This window comes from Cyprinus carpio, chromosome A14, assembly GCF_018340385.1.
Source record: "Cyprinus carpio isolate SPL01 chromosome A14, ASM1834038v1, whole genome shotgun sequence".
Taxonomy (NCBI): domain Eukaryota; kingdom Metazoa; phylum Chordata; class Actinopteri; order Cypriniformes; family Cyprinidae; genus Cyprinus; species Cyprinus carpio.
In genome coordinates, this window is record NC_056585.1 from 29,124,869 (window position 1) to 29,136,989 (window position 12,121).

Below are 12,121 nucleotides of genomic sequence, written 5' to 3' on the forward strand. Positions count from 1 at the left end.
GGGTCTCTTGCAAAAATTACAATACCCCGATACTATCCTTATGAATTCTATCAAAAACAAAAGTTCCTCTTTTTTCCATCCCTCAATCCATTTAGTTTTAAGGATCCCACCCTCAAGAATTTCCATAAAGAAGAGAGAGAGAAAGGGGAAAACATAAGAGAAAGAAAAAGGAGTTCTTAAATATCATGATTAATTTTGATTTCCCCTTTGCTTTACCTGAATTTTCTACCTGATCTTATGGCAGTTTAAGTGCTTCTTAAGACGAAAGCGCTTCTGCTGTGACAGTTTCTCATAGTTACTTGTTCTATTAACCACCATAACAGAATAAACAAACCTTTTCAATATCAGGAAAAAAAAATCCACTTTTCCTCTACACCAGCTTTTCCTTTAGTTTGGTCAAGAAAAGATAAGTATAATCCTTATCAACCATTTTGGCCCACATCAGGCCATTGTCGTCCTCATCACTCTGAAACCAACGTCAGTGCACTGTGACCAAATCCTTCCTTTCATCAACCATATTTTCCTCTGAACCACCTACTGGTCTCCTGTAACAATACCCTCTCACACATCTTTAGTATCACTTTGAGCTTCATGCTCAAACAAACTTCATCACATACACTCAGCATCTTTGTCAATAGGAGTACTGCCGTAGGTTTTTCCACATCGCCAACAATAACATTAAACTCACTCACCTTCTCGCTGCCCCTTTATTTCATCTGTAAACTTCTTTGGCCTGCTCTTGGAATTCTCATTGTTGTCTGTGGTTATTCATCTCGGGCTCGAGATCTCTGCGCTTTGGGAGATGCGTATTGTTCCCCCACTTTTTACTACGTCCCTCGCGGTGCGCATATTGTAAAGCGCTTATGGCCGAACGAAATCTCCGCAAATCAAAAACCTTCATGCTGTCAGTTAACTGGCATATATCTGATAGAGTTCTCTCCATGAGCAATAACGGAAAGAAACTTACCAAAGTAGCGTTCCGGGCGAATCAGAAAACATGTAAATCTGGCCATCGTAAAGAAAGAACCTGTTTTAGCGGTGCCATTTTTACATCCTAAGGGGAATAGTTTTTAATGCAATGTTGCAACCTCCTCTATTTGTATTATAGCCTATCCAGGACAGAAGCTTGGTCCTAAGTATAACAGTACAGCGTGTTTAAATTAAATGATTTGGATTTATTTATTCATTTTCTAATATTTTAAAGTGGATAATTAAAAAATCTACGGTTTTTTTATTTTTTAATTGAAAAAAATTCCTCTGCTCATGTTTTTAGCCTTAAGTGGGTTAGTAAAGCTAATGTAGATACTCTTGAATGTTTTTGGAATATGTTTTGTACAAACTCTTAAACTGCTTCTTAAATTAAATAAAAATTAAAGTGGACTGTGTGGAATGTTAGTTTAGAAATGCTCGTTATTCAACCAGACTTATTAAAGCCATGAGAATGACCACACAATACTGTTGTTTGCAGAGTAGCCTATGTTTGCATTTTGTATGCAATCGTAGCCTAAATGTTTAACAATGATCATGAAGCCAATGTCACAAAAACATGTTACTAAATGTTTTTTAAAGGGCCGTCAGAATATTAGTGAACCCACCATTGCTATGTACAGTATTCTCCCGACAGGTGAAATTCCCGACACGACAATCAAACCATTTCAGGTAAACTTATCTGTCCTTCTATGTAACTTTTTTTTTTTTTTTTTCTTTTTTTTTTTTGTGGTTTTACCCCAATGGAAAAAAATAAATACATTTGTAGAATCTATATACATACCTCTACATATATGAATAAAACCAATGCTTTCATTTGCAATGAAAATGCTTTATTTTTCAAACAATGGAGGTTAATATAAGGTTAACAGTACCTTAAACTAAACAAAAACTTAAACACTAATAATGTAAAGCAGGGGAGGTGGAGAGTTCAAATTGAACATGCTGGGCACAGCTATTAGTGCATCATGGGGGTCAGGCTCTTGTACATATTGGCCTGTGGTTTTACCACGGGAAATAGAGGAACTTGGACGATCACATATGTCACACTGAATTCTGTACACCAAAGTTAATAATGCTTCCAAGATATTCAGGATGAATATTCTAATATTGATGATGGGTGTATATCCTCTGAAGAAGATGTACCCTGCGTGATGGGGCCTCAGATGATCGAGCATGAGATGGACTGTAATAAGAAAAAGTGAAAGATCACATTCACTCAACCACGCTCTCAGCTCCAGCTCCACCTCGCACTCCCAACATGCACAATAGAGAGAGAGAGGTGGAGTTTTTTTGAAGAACAATAGGTAAATGCTCAAATACATAAGTTCATACTTCAGGTTGACATTTCAGTACAACAACAGCAGAACTATTTAAAACAATAATGGCATCAACAGATACAGGTCAGTAAGACTAAATTAACTTACAATTAAATTATATTAATAGTATATAGAATTAGACTATTAGGCTTTGATTTAGTGATAACAGTGAGAAATCCTGGAATCATTGTAACTGTTCATTTCTCATAGAGAGAATATTGGTAACATTATATCATATGATTGCAAAGCCTTTGGTTCTAGTCATTATGATAAACCAGTATATACAGTATACAGATGTAGAATACAGGTCAACAAATAAAACTACTACACTGTAAACTGAGTGCTGTAACAATGTTATGCCTGATAATGTTAAACAAAAACGCACAGTAAAGGTGTCACATAACTTCTGTTCAAATAATAACAGTACATAATTTGTTATAAAGGCAAACTAAGTAATAATGATTTTAGGCTTAATGGTCAGAAGCAGGAACAAGGAACATACTGAAGTTGTCGGTTCAGGATTCAAAATTTGCCTTTCAAAAATGACAGTATCTCTGTCTGTGCATATGCAAATGCGTTCTGAACTGTTTGTCTCTAATGGCATGAAAAGGTAGATCACGTATCTGTGCATGTAACAAATTTAATAACAAAGAAAACTTCAGCCCAGATTCTAGTTTTTTGATTGATCCATCAGTCCGCTCAATAATTTGATGGACTTAGCATTATACAATCCTACTTTTATCATTCGATACAAACATAAGGGATGCTTATGCAGTCCGCATTTTAAATGTCCTGGGTTGCCATTGATAAAGATTTTCGTACTTTATATAATGATATTTTACATTGTGTCTCATCATTTTTGGTGGTTATATAAGCTTGAAAAGTGGCAGATTTCACATCACTGTTTTCTGAAAAGAGCAGCTGGGACATTCCTTAAGTTTCTTTACGGCTACACAGAGAAGAGTTTAATGTTTTGGGAATGACCCCTTTGACGGATGAGTACAGATGAATGACATGCAATGGTTCACGTTTCTGAGTTTTTAATCAGTGTTCGTTTTATACTGACTGCAGTCACACAATTGTGGAGGGATTTATTTGTGATCCAGAGAAAGATATAAATTTATAGAGTATGTCATGTTAACCATACTTTAATATTATGTCCTATTTTCTTTTTGTGTTTGTTTGTAATTATGTTAATAAAAGTCTCTCTCACTACAGATCTGAGGGATTGTTCTAGTTGGAAAAACTGGAGCAGGAAGAGCTTCAACGGAAACCTATACTGGGTAAGAGCATGTTCAAACGCGGGTCACTAGAATCAGTACTAAAATCTGTGCTAGTGGAGAAGGGAAGAATGGGTGACCAGATCATCAAAATCACTGGACACTCCAGGCATGTGTGTACCGAAATGTCAAAAGCAGAATGAAGGCTGAGATGCGAACTCGCATATCTATCAGAGCATGTAGCTCACGTCCTGCATGCGTTACTGCTGGTCACAGACGGTGGGAGATGTCACAAGACGAGGAGAAACAAACACGAGGAAAATGGATTCAAGGGAGGAGCCTTTGGATCACAGACCCCGATGAAGTATTATCACCCATAAAGTCAAAATCGCAGGCTGCGTTCCCGTGTGGTGACAGATTTCACGATTCAATAATGAAGAATGAGCCACCGATACCCTCAGGTCACCCACAACCGACCCTGGAAAAGAGTTGAGCAAGATCGAGTGGAGGAGAAGAAGGAAGGCACAAGACGTCCACTAATAGATGGTATAAGACAGCAGAAGCCCAGGAACATAGATCAAAGGGCGGTTTTAAAAGACTGGGGAAAAACCGTACCTACACAAAGTAATAGGGCCAGTAGGAGCAATGAGATCAGGAGCAGGAGGCAGTAGCAGCAGGAGGAGCGCAAGCTGGAGTAGCAAAGGAGCAGCGGCGCAGCAGTTGTGAGCGTAGGCTAAGCACGCTGCAATAGTTAGAATAAAAGCAAAAGTAGAAGCTGTAAGAGTAACAACACAGAAATGGAAGAGCAATGGTAACAGCAGTAAAAAGAAAAACTGTGACAAAAGACAGACAGTTATTCTGATTAAGTGACAAAAGACAGATTTTCTGTAATCTGTACAAAAATTTTGCTTCAGTTGTAGGAGATAATTACACATTCCCATTTGAGTATATAGTAATATATTATGATTCATCCGATGTATAATGATGGTTTTATTAAAATGTTTCGGAGAAGCACGATCAGATAATCAACCCATTTGGCACAGGTGCACTTCCTTACCTAGCTAACCCTCTTAAACTGGCACAAGACGGGTATATAAATCCTCCTACTTACCTCTGTCTTTGACAGTTTTCCGGCATCCTCCTCACTCCCAACTCCTCGCTCCTAATCTATTTTTATCCCACATAGGGATAGTGGTTCTTTGGTTTCGGTCTATATTTTCCGGGCCCGAGCCCTCCCCAGGCGCTCGGCAAATATGCTTCCTATATGCTAACAGATTAGATGTAAGGGTGAACTCGTGAATGACTTGTTAAAAAAACCTGGAAATGCATCTAGTGTTCCCTAACCTGACCAACAAAAAAAAAAAAAGTGTAGTTGGAATAACTATGAAAGAACCAACGAAAGAACCATTTCTGTGCCACAGTTCATTTGCTTTATTTCAATTTTTATTTTGATTGTATATGATTCTTGTTCATTTCGCATATGTTTCAGTCATTTTTCTTTCAACTGTTTACAGACCAGTTTGCCTTTTATTTCTTTCATATTATGGTTTCTGAGAAGTAAAGAGGTTTAGGTTTTCTAGTGTTCAGTTTTTTTTTTTTTTTTTGGAAAATGTTCATCTGAAAAATAGCCACTACACAGAGCATGTTTCTGTTTCTGTGGCATAAGAATCCCACCCATGCCATTTTATATTAATGCTGCTACTTGATGTACAACACTGCAATTCAGGAGTGATATCGCATTTAAAAGGTGGGATTCAATCTCGAAACGGAAAGGTTAACATTGCGAGTACCAAAAAATTGCTAGTAAAATTTCACAACAATTACAAGAAAAGGCAACTAACACATTTGAATTAAATGTAGTTTTAAGTAAAAACTAAAATAGTACTTTCTTGTAAAAATATACTCCAGTAGTTTTCTAACAAAATATGTTTTCACAATTTTTTTGGAAATCCAGTGTGCCAAATTATGGGGTGAAACGGTGCCAATCTCTGACTGAACTCTCGAACTCAGCTGATATGACAGAAGAGACCTCTTCTTCTGAACACGTGGAGGGAAAGAGCTTTCAAAGGATTTTTTTCCATTATGATTCATTGAAGTTTGCTTGCATTTAAATCAGTTTATGTAATCAAAAATGTGTTCACATACTTAAGAAGGAGGGCAAATACTGGGTGTGTTGGTGCTTCAACAGAAACGTCATATAGTTGTGTATATGGCTCTTTTATATTAGTTTTTATTCTTTATTCATTCATATCCATTGGGTGTTTTAAAATCATTGTTTTATTCAATTTTAAAGCATATTCTGTCATCTTGAATAGACAGATACATATCATAATCAGTATTCACTATAACTATATGTTCATTCTAATCATATATGTGGATTTCCCTGGAGCGACAAACACGCCAGCTTTTAATGTCTATGGTGGTTATAGTTGTGAGCAATAGCCAAAATAATACATTGGTAGGGGGGTCAAAAGCCTCCTACCTAGACAACTATATATTTTTTGCCGATGCCGTAATATCATATAGGAATATTACCAAGATAAGTATCATGTTTCCCATAAAGTGAATTTTTGTAACTAGAGGTGTTTGCCTTACCGTAAATATATGAACCACTTAGTGTTTTAATGATTAGTATATGTGAATTGCTAACGACCTTTCATGTGAACAACTATTAAAAAAGATAAGGACTTCCTTCCTTTCGGATATGTTTTTGGATTTTTGTTGCTCCCTCGAAGATGTCGGCAGATTTTGCAAATGAGGGTGGTATCTTCAGGACACATATTATGTCCTTTCGTAATCAAACCACAACATAAATTGTTGATGAGATTAATTCATCCAGGTTTTCAGATGATGTAATAAGTTCTCACAATTAAAAAATAGAAAAAAAATTAACTTTATGTACTTGGATTTGTTGTGTTTTCTCCGTTGTTACATATATAGTTTATATAGTTGTATTAGTTAGTTTATTCGTATGCGTTTTTCCATTGTTGATTTAGTCAGCCCATGATGTGTGATTTCAAGGGCCCTGTTTTCTCTTCAATTAATAAGAAGACTAAAGAGGGATGTTTAAGGAAACCTCAAAGTATTTATAGGGATGGTGTGCTGTGAAGCAGTTTGGTTAATTAAACACTCATTAGAACTATGGATTTGTTCTAAGAGCATTTGAAAACATAAGTCAACTATATCATATTCAATAAACCTACAATAGCTACCTGTTATATCATCACTTCGCTCTCTGCTTTCTGCTTCATCTGCTTTTGGTGCTGTCTTCAGTCCACTTTGCTGTGGCTGATTAGAAGAGACCTGAAATCCATAGAAGGTTTCATGGCGGATACACTCATGACAAGGACATGCTATAAAGGTGTCAGGAGGTCTTTTAGTGGATAATCTAGATGACGCTCCTTGCCCCTGCCTCTGTTAGTCTAGTTTATCAGACAAAACTGATTATTTTTTTTGACAGGACTCTGAAAGGGCTGGATCGGTATTACTCATGGATAACTGTGGAGGCATTGATTTTAAACAATTTCATAAATCTATATTTTCATTATTACTGTGGAAGTCCAAACTAAAGGAAGATAATAAACCATACAACATATACAGATTAAGCATCTATGAATGACAAGAAGACGAGCAACGTATAACATGGTCTTAAGAGGAACTACATATATAATATGATTAAACAACTTTATTGTTTTTTCAGAAAGTTGGAAGGGAGAACAGAACCAGTGCCATGAATTTTTTAACACTAACTACCGTCCATTAGAGTGAGGTGAAGTATATAAATTGCGAAAATATAATGAACAAGTTAAATACAATACAGCCAAAAACATGAAACAACATTGACTCGAGGGGAAACCACCCACACCACACACACACCCAACAGGTGACACGGGAGGTCTATCAGGAAATAGTTAACGACTCGACAAGCACATTAATCCTGTGACATTGATCAATTAAAGTTTATGGAAAAACTAGTGACTAAGTCATACAATATCAGACATAATCGTCTAAAAACTAAGTCTAGATTTATTCCTCTTTTTTTGACATCATTGTTGGTGAGAGGGACCCGTTTCCTGTAATGAAGACGGGTCACAGCCGTATACATGAATGCAAATGTCGGATGCTTCTCATCAGAAATGGGACTGACATATAGACTGGACTTGTGCTCATTTGTACGAGGGCAAAGAGTGTTCTGCATTTATTAATATTCTGCAGATATGCTATCCCACACACACACCACAACACCACACACATACACCACACACATTCACAGCCACACCACACACAACCCCCACGCCATCCTCAAAGAGGTCTCCAGCAATATATGCATATATACACTACCAACTGTATCTGCACGTTAAATCACGAATTGACTGATAGAGATCTTAAATATAAATAATTATGTTAAACGTTCTTTTGTAATAAAGATATTTCATGCACTGTCGGGGTAGGTGTTGGTAGGTGGTGTAGGGGTGGTGCCGTCTCTGAGCAGAATGATGTACCTCCGCAAAAATAGTTCATACCAAAAACAAATAAATAATTAAATATTAACATACGGGCATCCGCAACCACTTTCTCAGCCGGTTCAAGTAGTACATCTTGTTAAGCCAAAAGCTGTTGTGTGTGCTTGTAAATAAGACATCAGAGAGTCCACCAAAAATTAAGCCATTTGATAAAAAACATTTCAAAAAACTAGCATTGTCGGAGTCCTGGAACAATACAACAGTCCCATAAATCCAGTGAAAGATATGAAGCTCCGTGCATACATAGTGTCTCGTCACAGTCACAATAATGAACACTACACACAAAATGAATCCACAAGAACACAATCATATTGGGTCAATAGAGCTCGAATTTAAAACGCGGCCATGTGAATCATGTACAGCCAGATTTCTCCTAATCCTGCATTGCACACCAAGAACACTTTTTCCTCTCATACTGCAGGACGTTGTAGTATGGATTAATCGACCTCACTATTAGTTACGTAAACGGTCTTAATGACCTAGGATTTTGTTTCATCAATCTTTTTGTCGTCTTCCATTTGTATGATGAATCTTGTAGATGTGAACTTGAGGTGCATAGTTGAGATTATTGTGTGACTGCTTATATCAGCTGTTTGGGACTATTCCATTCTGCACCGGCAGCCCCCTTTTCACTTGCAGAGCATTCAATTGAGGATGCACTGATGCGCTAAGTTGCGTCACATTATTCTACAAACCTGAGAGAAGAAACAAAACCACCATCCCTGATCACTGAGGGATGATCACAACGGAATGAGCCACATTATCATCAACAATTGTCATTTTTGGGTCGTGCACCGTGTTCCTTTAAATCAAGATATGATCTATTTTTAAGGAAAAATGACATAAGATTAAAGATCTTGTTATTTTATTAATCCCTCCTCAATAATAAAAAAAAAACAAAAAAAAAACTCCCCTCTTTTTTTATTTTTTTAATGACCAAAACATATGTGAATTTTCTCAATAATTGAAACACAAGAAAAATTAGAAAGCCCTGTCAGGACTTAGGCGGTCTGAGTTTGCGCTGGCTCTAAGTGTTTACATGGTGTCTGATGCTCTGTGGCTGCTGACTGGGCCACATGGGTTTTTTTGTGTTGGCAAGACTCATGTTGTTCTGTCTGTCAAGTGTTGGTGTGTCTCCCTCCCCACCACTCACCAAGTAAAATCTTAATAACTTCGCTGTGGTCTGTCACACCTTGTAGCCAACTCTTTCCTCATTAGCTTCGCCCCTATTTGAGTGTACCTCTCGTGCTCCGTCTTTTTGCTCCGACCGTTGTATGATTCGATGTAAATGCTTCACTAGTTGACTGTCCCCTGTCATTTGTTTGCCCTAAGCCCTGACGTGTGGTTTGTTCATCTTAGAGCTCACAAAAATGGTTTGAAGTTTTTTGTTTTCTCTGATCTCAGAAACACTAGTTTCCCTCTCTTTCTGAACTAAGACTTTTACTGTTTTTGCTTGCGGACCCTGGCATCTACATTCTGTTGTGGAACCTAGATACTGGACTCCAGCTCGTCTACGGCACTCTAGCAATTTCTCGGAATTGGGCGGTGGGCTTATTAACTGCATGCGTCCCCATGCTGAACGCGACTCATGGTTGGTGAATGACCTTTAGTAAACGCGAGTCTAACAGGGCAGGTGATTAGATCTGTGTCCCTGCTGAGCGGCCTTTTCTTTTTGGCCGGTTGCGCTCGGAAGTAGATCCTACGTGTATGCGGTGTTCCTCGCTTGTTTCTCCCACTGATTTTTTTTGTTGAGGGCTGTAAATACATTCGTTTTTGTTATGCCCGCAATTGAATTCTGTAATTGCCCTGTACACAAGCCGATTGGGTTCAGAAAAATAATCTTGTGTATTATATCATATGAAGACTAACAGTGTATTTTTCTGAACCTAACCCCTGAAACAGATAAATTTAAGTAGAACATTCTAAGTTTGTGAAAAAAAAACACCACACACCCTTTTAAAAAGGGGTTGTTTACTAGTCATGTGTCTCCCTTCAGTTTGTTATGATGCTTTCTGAATGAATCATTTGTTTTTTCCTCTTTCCTCCACATTCCATACAACGTCCCACTGTTGCGTTTGCCATCTAAACAATAATTGATAACTCATTGCTGCAATCATACTAGTAATGGTTAGATAGTTTTTGTGTACTGGAAAACAAGGCAACAATAACCTGGGGACTGTGAATGCTGTTTTTTTTTTGTCAGTTGTTGAATTTCAAAGGAATGCATATTTGAAATGTGCTCAGAAATAAAACACAACGTGACACCCAAACACCAAAAACTGGTTTTTTAAAACGGAAAAATTATGTTCAAAGTTATTTCCAAAAATTATCACATAAACGACATTGCTTGTGTGCTCTAACTCTCATCACCCCACGACATCCACACCTGTTCATTGTTCAAGGTGCGTCCCGCTCCCGAGTGATTAAGGAATGGCTCAAATGAGTGAGAGACCACATGATGACGAATATCAAAGATGAATGATTTCGCGGTCCCATGTACGTTTGGTCGTACCTGTCTTCCGATTTCTGGCCACTTGTCATCAAGGCACGGGGGTGCGCTTTGTGCATCGCGTGTCGATCTAGCAGCTTGCGGAGTCGCCACACTCATTCCGGAACGCGCAGTTCGTGGGGGGGAGCAAGCTGCGAATTTCCCTGCTGACAACGGCTATACTCGTCTAGGTTAAACGCAGGGTCGTTAAAAGCGTCCCCCATCAGTAAGCGAAGGCAGCTGTAATTTGATCGTCACCGACGGATCAGCAGGTGGGTGGGCGGAGCCAGATCCTTCGACTGGGTCTAACCTACTTTGCGCTGTAATTGGAGCTTTCGTCTTTCAGTACTATTGACACAAACAGCACAGGAACCTATGTACTAGGGATTGCCTCTTTTTCCACATGCTTTTCCTTTAATCGAGACACCGCCAGCCCCTCTCGTTCTCGACCTCATAGGTAGAAGAAGATGTCGTTAGGGACATGTTTAGGTCGATGTAAAGCGAACTTGTACTTTGCCCAGTTACGGCATCCGGTTTGGACTCGGCTCCACAGAAATAATGTTTCATGATGAAGTGACTGGTTAAAGCCGTGACGCTGTGACACCTCACTAGACGTCCACTCCCGCGCGGCCCGCTATCGCTCTATGTAGTAACCTACCTGACAGCGAGCGCGACATCAATCTCATTCTTAGTTGGTGTGTAGTCACTCCCGACATACAAAAAAGTTGTCTGATAATAAGATAGTCAAGGAGAATATAGGGAGAAATGCTTAGGCGAATTAAAATCAGAATTCAAAAGTAATATGTAATTAATTAAAGAAATTTTAAATTATTAATATGATGAAATTATATAAACTAAAATAATAAGAATTTTTTATTCTAAGCGTTTGGGTGTTAGTAAGAAATGTTTTACATGTTGTTGAAAGAAGTCTTTTCTGCTTACTAAGGGTAAAATACAATTTTTTTAAATACATAATTACACAATCCACAAACAGCTGTCTTCGATTGTGAAATATCTGTTCAAAAATGTTACTTTAGATTTAGTGACTCAAAAAGTCATGAATTATAAAGTCGGATAGTTCCGATCCTTTGATTATTGATTGTTGGGGCCGCGTTTTGAAGCTGTTGGGTAATATTATACTCAACGAAAGTACACAATATCCACACCTTTTGTTTACGGTTTTGGTCTGTTGCATCGTACCACACCAACCGCTGTTGTTGCAAAACACAAAACTGTTTCTGAGACAATCTTTTTAGTGGTGGTCATTGATAATATTTATTTAGGTGAAAAGAATAAGCTCTGTTAACTATATCCTGTAATATCATTACACTTGAATCTGCTGTTTTGTTCTGTGAAAACTATAAAGAAACGTGAATCATATCTAGAGAAATAGCCGTTTTCACTCCACTAATGTGCGAAAAATACAAATGCCAAAACCCCGAATAAACGCCATGGTATTAATACAAGTACGGAACTAATTTATACAATCCCTCACCCTCAACGGCGCTCTCCATCTCTCCCGCTCCATTCCGCGTTATCATAGAAATACATAACAGCCTCAACACACAAGCCCCACTCAAGCTG

The 12,121-nt window shown here is 38.0% G+C and overlaps 2 protein-coding genes across 3 annotated transcripts in view; one reads left to right on the top strand and one right to left on the bottom strand.

Annotated features, from left to right (window-relative positions):
* The window catches only part of fgf2 (fibroblast growth factor 2), a 223,315-nt gene that overhangs the window by 90,242 nt on the left and 120,952 nt on the right, over positions 1-12,121 (bottom strand). The gene's annotated exons all lie outside the window — the stretch shown is intronic.
* dele1 (DAP3 binding cell death enhancer 1) overlaps positions 1-12,121 on the top strand; it is a 239,934-nt gene that overhangs the window by 65,651 nt on the left and 162,162 nt on the right. The gene's annotated exons all lie outside the window — the stretch shown is intronic.